At 41.9% G+C, this 10258-nt stretch overlaps 1 pseudogene; it reads left to right on the top strand.

Annotated features, from left to right (window-relative positions):
- Positions 1 to 6896: 6896 nt before the first annotated feature.
- LOC118026426 lies at positions 6897 to 7122 on the top strand (annotated as a pseudogene).
- The last annotated feature ends 3136 nt before the right edge of the window (positions 7123 to 10258 follow it).

Here is a 10258-nt window from a genome sequence, read left to right on the forward strand (position 1 = left end):
TCTATGACTTCTTTGTGAAAAATATAAGGTAGTTTGGAAACATGATTCCATTCTAATGCTTACTAGCAAGAGCTAACGTTGTAAGTGCCATAACTTACTTTATACCTTATCACCGCTTGAAATGGCATTTGAAGGATAAAACTGTAAAACAGCATTGGGTAATATTCTTCAAGAGACTGCATAATAAATCCACATGGTGAGGTCACTGTTGCCACTCTTGTTGTTTGTGTGAGGATCCCCAAAATCATTGAGGGGAGCCAGGCCCCGCGTTAGATGAATGCAGCCCTCACATGGTGTTCTAATTGAGTGTAAGCGATGAGAATGGGTGTCTTGAAAGGTCTGCGTGGGCCCACGGTTATCAGGAAGGTGAGATGGAGCAGCATAGGGCATGGGTATCCTGGGATAGGAAGTGGACCAGGAAGGAGCTAGAGAAAGGCACCCCACCCCCAACCTCTACCTCTATTTTTATTTTAAATGCTGTGTGGGAGTAAATGAGCCTGTAGGGATTATTTCATTTTTAGTACCTAGAACTCATGAGTACTCTGTGATACGGTCTAAACTTTGCAGCCAGGTAAACGAAAGAGTCAACCTTAATGAAAATCTCTCTAGCAGTCTCTACTTGTTATAGATAACCTGTTCTGTGTATGTAAAACAGATAATAATGAGCGTGGATCAGGCTGGAAAAGGTAGCCAGTCCTGAAATGGGAAGGGTGTGCATGTGTCATGATGAGTGTGGGTGAGACATTCAGTCCAGGTGTACAATAAGCTCTTTATTCCATCACTCATCCTCTGAAAAGGAAGTGAGTTTCAAGCTAATCTCATCGGGAAACCCAGAGGTTCCCTGCCAAGAAGCCTTTTGACTGACCCTCAAATGGACATGCTAGCTTTCACCACCCAGCATGGCTCCCCTCCTCCGCCCACTTTCTCCGGAGGGCAGGCTGGCTGCAGCCGATTGTGGGCATCAACGCTGGGCACAGAGCACCAAGAGAGGCCCGCTGATGCCCTGCGTTTCAGAACTCCTCCCAGCCCACTTCGTAGCAGCAACCCGATCTTCTCACGGCAGCTAAGGTCAACAGATCCTTGCGGCACCTGCCGGCCCACCTGCTGGCAGAGCTGCCCAAAGTGTCCAGGTGTTTGCATTTGTACCAGGTATTTGTGGCTACCGGGGCAACAGACCCTTCCTTGGTTCCTTGGTGGAAGCACCACCCAGTGGAACCAGGATTTCTTCTTAGGCAGAGCCTAAGTTTATGGGAGTAAGGGAGGTTTTCTTTTCTTTTCTTTTTCTTCCTCCCTATAATTATATCATGGTAGAATATATCTGCAATAAACTGCACATCCCTTAAATGGACAATTTGATGACTTGACAAATGTATATATCTGTGTGGCCGCCACCCCAATCAAGATATAGAACATTTACCATCATCCCTATAAAGTTCTCCTGGCTCTCTTTGCTGGTCCAGGAAATACAAAAAGACTTTTAGGCAGCTCTTTTCCTCAAGTTGTTCGCTACTCGAGCAATGAGGCATAGATACTTTTCCTTCTATGTATCGGCCCAGCGACCCCATGTTGGATTCTCTTTTTTGAAATCTGGTTGAGCGGAGTGTGCATTTTACTGCCATTCCAAACCAGGGGCATGCAGCTGAAGACCATGGCTTGGGGGCATTATGAGCTGACAGTAAATCATCTTTAGTTTAGTTAACAAAGTGGACAAAGGAATCAGAACTCCAAGGCTGGGCGCGGTAAGGAAATTGGTTGCACCCTCCGCTCCTGCCCTGCAAAGACTGGATCCTGGCCCTGATGAGTGCTGATGCCATTTCTGGATGATGAATCTTCTCCTTGACCCTCAACTTACTCAGATTCCTTATCTGCCCTCAAACGTGAGATTAGGCTGCATAATTTTGACAGGGAGAGGGAAAAGCACCAGAGTTTCTTTTTCCTAAGTTTGCCCCCTCATCTCCCCACCTGCCACCCCTTGATTTAGCTAACAGCTTCACTTCTGGTCCCCATCTCTCTCTCTCTCTCTCCACGCATCTCTATCTGCCCCTCCCTCTCCTTCCCCAGACAAGGGGCCAACAAGGTGGACCCAAGGAGCTGGGGGCCAGGGCTGTCAGGGTTTGTGCCCTAGGTAGGACCAGATTTCAGAGAATCTTGAAGGAAGAGAAGGAAGGATGATCCAGACTGGGGACACGGCAGGAACAAAAAGGCAAAGACAGAAATCTGAACAGGACAGCCTGACAGCACAGGTCTGGGGAGTCCAGCAGAAACTTATCACTTGTGGAGAGACTTGAGGCAAGTTACTTAATCTCTCTGAGCATCAAGTCTCACATCTGTAAAATGGGAAATAATTAATGGCTATGTTGAGGGTAGATGTGAGGATTATTGCTGACACACGTGGTGTGTGTCTGATGTGCACGGTACTCATGAAATGATGGGAAATGATGAGTATTATCATAATGGGATGTGGGCAGGAGCAATGGGGAGACCAGTCTAGCAGAGGAAAGTGCAAGCATGCAGAATTTGAAGAATCCAGCAGGATACAAACCATAGAAAACCGTTAACGGATATAATTTCTTTTAAAGTCAGTCTCTACTTCTCAAATCGTCTTAAAAATGGAAACACATGGAGGATGTATGGAACCTGCCACCTGCCTTTTGAGATTTTGAGATAAAAAATAAGTTAGGGAATTAAATGCAAGGCTACCACTATGTTTCTATGTAATGAATGGGTCAGCACTCATCATCATTATGACTAAGGCAGTGGAAGGAAAATGTGCTGAGCGATTCTGACCCTGATGTATTATGACTTCCTGTTGTGATAAAGGGGTATGTATTATGCTAGTGTTGGGAGAGCACTACTATTACCGAGAAACTGCCCCTAGGGATGTGATAGGGTATGAAAGTAACTTTCCAGGGACAATATGCTCAACAAATATTTACTCAACACACATCACAAAGTATGCATTGAATGCCAAGCTCTCTTCCCGGCATTCTGTCCTTATTCTACACTTCTGCATCCCAAGTTCATGACTGAATTCATTTCCATTACGGCGCCTTGCTTCCTCTGTCACTTGATATGTATGAGCTCTTCCTACACCAACTCTTTATTATAATGGAAATATGTCCCCCTAGTAATTTTTCCCATTTTGAGTTTTATTCAGGTGTAACTGACCATAGGTTTGTTTCATTTTCATACATGTATACATCCATTAAATCATTGTCATCAGCATCATGATCATCACATCCAAAAGTGTTCCCTTGCCCCTTGTAATCCCTTCCTCTCACCCCTTACTGGGTCCTGGGCAAATGCCACTGGGAGGTGGGGCTGCATACAGAAATGTTACATACAGACCACATATCTGCCAATAACAGCACAGAAAAGACATGGGGATAAAGCTATATCAGGGTAAAGAAATGACTAGGGATGGTAAACTAACAATTCTTGTTGGGTTTATAATGTTAAGAGAAATAATATGTATAATAATAATGCCACCAAAACAGGAAAAAGGGAACAGAGCTATATTGTACTAACATTTCTATATATTGCTGGAAATAAGCTATTATAAATCTGAGGCTAATTCTGATATGTTAAGATGTATATGGTAAACCCTAGAGCAACCACTAAAAAAAACCCTTTAAAATATCGTGGGAAAAAAAAAATCATTGAAGACATTAAAATGTAACATTGGAAAATAGTCACTTAATTCAAAGAAAGCAGTAAAAAAGGAACTGAGGAACATGACATGAGGCACATAAAAAAACCAAACAAAACAAGTAAAATATCAGGCCTAAATCCAACTATATCAATAATAAATTTAAATGTGACTAAACACATAGTTCAAACCAAAGGTAGAGATTGTCAAACTGGATAAAAAAAAAAACAAAAAAAACCATGATAGAAGCATATGTTGTCTATAGAAGACACATTTTAAATTCAAAGATACAAATAGATTAAAAGTAAAGGATGCAAAAAGATGTATTATGAGAAGAGGAACCACAGGAAAGCTAAAATGGTTATACCGACATCAGACAAAATATGACATTAATACATGAAGCAAAACCTGACGGAAATGTGGGGAGCCTCGGACAGACGAGGAAAGACAGCTGGTGACTTCAGTACTCCACTCTCAGTAGTGGACAGAATAATGAGGCAGAATATAAAAAATTATGGGATGCACCTAAAGCAGTACTTAGAGGGAAATTTACAGCTGTCAGTGTCTATATTAGAAAAGAAGATAAAATGAAGGAAACAATCAACAAATTGAAAAGGAAGCCTATGGAATGAGAGAAAATATTTGCAAATCATATAACTAATAAGGGGTTAATACCCCAAATACATACGTGTGTGTGTGTGTGTGTGTAAACTCATACAACTCAATAGCAAAACCCAACAAACAACCCAACTAAAAAATGGGCAAAAGATCTGAATAGACATTCTTCTGAACAAGACATCCAGATGGCCAACAGACACAGGAAAAGATGCTCAGCATCACTCATCATCAGGGAAATGCAGATCAAAACCACAGTGAGATATCACCTCACACCTGTTCTAATGGCTGATATCAAAAAGACAAGAGATAACAAGTGTTGATGAGGACATGGGGAAAAGGGAACCCTTGTGCACTGTTGGTGGGGTGTAAAGTGGGTGCAGCCACTGTGGAAAACAGTATGGATGTTCCTCAAAAAATTACCAGTAGAAATACCATATGATCCAGCAGTGCCACTCTGTGTATTTATACAGAGAAATGAAAACATTAATTCAAAAATATAAGATGTACTCCCACATTCATCAAAGCATTATTTATATAGCCAAGAAATTAAACAACCTAAATGTCCATTGATGGATGAATAGATTTTTTTTTTTTTAAGATTTTATTTATTTATTTGACAGAGAGAGACACAGCGAGAGAGGGAATATAAGCAGGGGGAGTGGGAGAGGGAGAAGCAGACTCCCCGCTGTGCAGGGAGCCCGATGTGGGGCTTGATCATGACCTGAGCCGAAGGCAGACGCTTAATGACTGAGCCACCCAGGCGCCGGATGAATAGATTTTTAAAATGTGGTGTGTATACATATACAGTGGAATATTATTCAGCCATTAAAAAGAAGGAAATCTTGCTATTTGTGACAACATGAGGAGACCCTGAGGGCATTATGCCAAGTGAAATAACTCAGACAGGAAAAAATAAATACTATATGATCTTACTTATATGTGGAGTCTAAAAACAACAAAGAGGACAGGTAAGCTCGTGGATACAGAGAACAGATTGGTGGTTGCCTGAGGCAGGGGTAGGTGGTGGGTAAAATGAGTGGAAGGGATCAAAAGGTATAAATCTTAAGTCATAAAATGAATAATCCATAGAGATGTAATGTACAGCATAATGATGATAGGTAATAATAAGGGGTTTCATATTTGAAAGTAGCTAGGAGAGTGGATCTTGAAAGCTCTCATAAGAAAGAAAATTGTAACTATGTATGATGATGTGTGTTAACCGGATTTACTATGGTGGTCATTTTGCAATATATACAAATATCAAATCATGACATTGTACACCTAAAACTAATATAATGTATCAATTATATCTTAATAAAAAAAAAAGAGACCATCTCAAATCATTAACCCTAATTTCTTTAAGACATTTGAAAAAGAAGAGGAACCTGAATCTAAAACACCAATACTCCCGACCCCTCTTTCTGTGGCTGGTTTCCTGCTGGTGAGCAGGATTTGCCTGGAAGCAAAAGGCAGCGGAGCGTGGTTTAAAAGTTTAAACGATGACATTTTAAATTAAAAAAATCAAAATACAACATTGGAAGCTATAGTTTGATCTAAATTTTCCATGCATCCTCTTGCTTGGTTGTCACTTCCAACTTCCAAACACTTTTGTTAGTGAAAAGTGCTTTTTAATGTCAATAAATTGTTTAAACATCACTGTTGGAAAACCACCTAAATATGAAAGATTCATTAGACCAAGGGCTTGCGTTTCAAAAAGGCCCATGAGACGCATCCTGAATTGGAAGCCACCCTTTGCCTGCCAATACTTGGTGTGAAAAAGAATCCTGCATCCCCACTATATACAACTTCGGGTGTTATTACCAAAGGCACTGTAACTGAGGTGAACGTGAGTGAGTTGGGCCTTGTGACGCAAGGAGGCAAAGTTATTTGGGGCAAATATGCCCAGGTTACCAACAACCCTGAAAATGATGGATGCATAAATGCAGTCCTGCTGGTTTGACAGCAGCTTCAGAGAAGAAATTCCTTATAATTACCGAAAACTACACACCGATCGGGAAGATCACCGATCACCATTACTGAGGTGCTTCTGAATATTACCAAACAGCCTTACGTATCTGCAGTCATCCAGAGAAGTATTTAGTCTACTGTGAAAAACATTAAAATAGACATTTATTAAAATTAAAAAAAAGAAAAAAAAAGAAAAGAAAATTTAAAAAATGACAGAAGTTCTTAATTAAAATTAATCTAAAATTTAAAAAAATTTAAAAATTTAAGTTCTTTTTTTTTTTTTTTAAAGATTTTGTTTATTTATTTGAGAGAGAGAGAATGAGAAAGAGAGCACATGAGAGGGGGGAGGGTCCGAGGGAGAAGCAGACTCCCTGCCGAGCAGGGAGCCCGATGCGGGACTCGATCCCGGGACTCCAGGATCATGACCTGAGCCGAAGGCAGTCGCTTAACCAACTGAAGTTCTTAAAGGAAAGTCTGTGTTGTACATTTAAGTATAGAGAACTTTCATTTCAACCAAGCCAGTACAGTAAGCATTTGGGTGATATTGGCGATTTTTTTGGCCCTTGGTATCGGCATTAATTCAACCGTATGATAAAGAGCTTTTACATACTTACTATGTGATAAGCACTCAGTCAAGTACTTAGTAAATAGCAAACTTCCAATCGCTTCTCGGCCTTTTGGCTAAGATCAAGTGTAGTATCTGTTCTTATCAGTTTAATAGCAAACTTCCATATCAAAAGTAGTGATTAGTTTTGTTAGGAGGGAACAAATATAAGACCTTACAGAATCTGTTTTTATTCTCTAACTAAAGGTTAAAAATTTTGCATGCCAGGATGCCTAGGTGGCTTAGTTGGTTAAGCATCTGCCTTCGGCTCAAGTCATGATCCCGGGGTCCTGGGATCGAGCCCCACATGGGGCTCCTTGCTCAGCAGGGAGTCTGCTTCTCCCTCTCCCTCTGCTGCTCTCCCTGCTTGTGCAAGCATGCTCTCTCTCTCTCTCTGACAAATAAATAAATAAAATCTTTAAAAAACAAAGAAACAAAAAAACCTTTTGCATGCCTTTGCAAAAATAAACTCTCATCCTTCATATTCCAATGCCCCTGCTTGGTAAATAACAAATTAAATTAAATCCTCAGAGTCTGTATTAAATATCACTGAATTCTGAACTAATCAAACGCCTTCTTAAGTGAACAACAGGAATGAAAAGTCTGGAAAGATTTTCTAATTGAGATGATATTCCGGAGGGTCCAGAGGACGTTCTGAGAAAGTATAATTTTGGGGTGTTAGTCGCTCAGTATTTCCTGGCGGACGGCAGCAAAGGAAGGCCTTGCAAGTTCCCAGAGGTAAGGGAGGCTTTGCCTGTCAATCACAGGCTTCCCTGTGGTTCTCCGGGAAGTGGCGGGAGCAGGAATGTCTGAATCCAGTTGTAGAGCAGGGTCACAGATGACAGGGTTTATCTTGGGCACAATTTCCCCAGACTACCACCCATAAGTAACCCTTTGACTCTTAATCATCCAGAAGGCGGATAAACACTGCTAAAAAGCTGGCAGGTGCACAGACCTTGACGTCTTTGTTCTAATTCCAGTTGGAATGTACACTGTATGATCTTAGCCAACTTAATTAATTTTTCTGAGCTTCGGCTTTTGCATTTGAAAAATGACGATAGGTTTGTATAGGCTGCTTACCTCAATTAATACTATTTGCCTTTCTCTGCTCTCAACTACAAAGATTGAAGCTACTGGCCCACAATCCCTTGAGCGTTAATCAGAGGCCTGAAGACTTAAAAACTCTTAAGAGTCTGAAGTTCATGTTCAAAACTTTGGGCCATTAAGCAGGGTAACAGATTAATAGATTCCATCTGTTCTTGGCTCTTTACAGAGCTGTCTGGATGAATCTTTTTCTTTTCAACTTGCTAATTTTATCTGTAATCTAAATACTAAAAAAAATGGCAAGTACTGTACTGTACAAATAACATTGTTTTTCCTGAATGATTTGGGGGTAAGTTGTGGCCAGGATGTCCACCACCCCAAATACTTCAGCAGGTACACAGATTAACAAGGACATTGTCCTGGGTAATCACAGCACAACCAGCAAAAGTCAGGACATTACACTGATGCATTACCACCATCCACTCCTTGGACCTCAGTCATGTTTCACCAATAATGTCCTTTTATAGCTCAAGGATCCAACCCCGGATCGTGTGCTGCATTTTCTTAGCACGCAGCTTGGGACTTTTCCACCTGGAAGAGTTCAGACCTTGACACTGGAAGCCAAGCCTTTGTAGCATGCACCTCACTTTGGGTTTATCTGACCCTTCCTCGCGAATGAATGCAGCTTATAAATTCTTAGCAAAATAGTCCAGATGTGTGCTAGGGTCTCAGCGCCTCCTACCAGGTGGAAAGCGACTTCGGTGAGTCCTGTTCCAGGTGATGCGATTTGGTTACTGGGTTGAGGTGTTCTAGTTTTTCACCTGTAATGCTGTTCTTTCTCTCTCTGTGTCCGAGGCTTTTTGTGGAAAGGTATTTTGAGACTATATGATTACCCAACTTCCTCCCTCTAGGTCTAGCACTTAGGGATGTGTCTTGGCTAAATTAATTATTACTGTGATGTTTGGCATTCACACTTATTATGCATGTATTATTAGCTGACTTGTAATATTAAAAGCTGACTTTTCTCCCCATTTGCATTTATTTGTTTTTGGTGTGTGTTTCCATCTGTATGGACTCATGGTTTCCTATTTTATTCCGAGGGCTTTAATCCTTGCATACCATTACGTATTTTGATATTCAAATTCTTTCTGATTTAACCAGTGGAAGCCCCTTCAGTGCTTGCTTCTGCATCATTTGCCATGTCCTCGACTGCAACACAACATTCCAGGCTCATCTTATATCTGTCCGGCCCCAGCCCCAGAATCAACTCTTTCTCCAGGAAGCCCTGATCCTTTTTAGTGGAGAATGGTATTTGAACCCCAAGGATTTCTCAGATTAAGTTCAATCAAGTCGCTGGCTTGTTTCTCTGGATGTCAGTGACTCTAGGGCTGTGAGCTCATGTTTGATTGAACTTAATCTGAGAAAATCCCCAGGGTTAAAACAGGTTCCTTTGCAACAGAGAGCACTTTTGTTTGCTTCTGCTGGGAAACTACCAAGCTGCATCTGCACTGCTCCGTCTGGAGCTTGAGTTCCTTCCATTTTTTTTAAAATTTAAATTCACTTAGCCAACATATAGTACATTATTAGTTTCAGATGTAGAGTTCAATAATTAATCAGTTGTGTATAACACCCCAGTGCTCATCCCATGACGTGCCCTCCTTAATGCCCGTCATCCAGTTACCCCATGCCCCCACCAACCTCCCCTCCAGCAACCCTCAGTTTGTTCCCTAGAGTCAAGAGTCTCATGGTTTGTCTCCCTCTCTGATTTCTTCCCGTTCAGTTTTCCCTCCCTTCCCCTATGGTCCTCTGCACTATGCTTTATGTTCCACATATGAGTGAAACCATATGATAATTGTCTTTCTCTGATTGACTTATTTCACTTAGCATAATCCCCTCCAGTTCCCTCCACATGGATGTAAATGGTAAGCATTCATCCTTTCTGATGGCTGAGTAACCGTCCATTGTATATACGGACCACATCTTCTTTATCCATTCGTCTGTCAACGGACATCTCGGCTCCTTCCAGTTTGGCTCTACCATCCTTAACCTGGCGTCGGTACAAGCCTGGCCTCCTCTGTGGGGTCGTCCCCACAGTTTGTCTTTAGAGTCTCATGTTTCTCACCTGCTCTGTTCAGGCTTCAGCTCACTCTTCCCCCTCCCCTCCTGCTCCTCTCTCGGGCGTGGAATTTCCCCTTGCTACTTCAGGAGCCGCGCCTGGCTGTCCTCGTGAGAGCATCCGTCAGTGACCTAGCAGAGGCCCGGAAGCCCTGATGCCCTCAAGAGAGTACTCACAGGGGCGCCTGGGTGGCTCAGATGGTTCAGCGTCTGCCTTCGGCTCAGGTCATGATCCCAGGGTCCTGGGATCGAGCCCCGCA

Source organism: Mirounga leonina, unplaced genomic scaffold, assembly GCF_011800145.1.
Source record: "Mirounga leonina isolate KUSES-001 unplaced genomic scaffold, KU_Mleo_1.0 Mir_224, whole genome shotgun sequence".
Lineage (NCBI taxonomy): Eukaryota > Metazoa > Chordata > Mammalia > Carnivora > Phocidae > Mirounga > Mirounga leonina.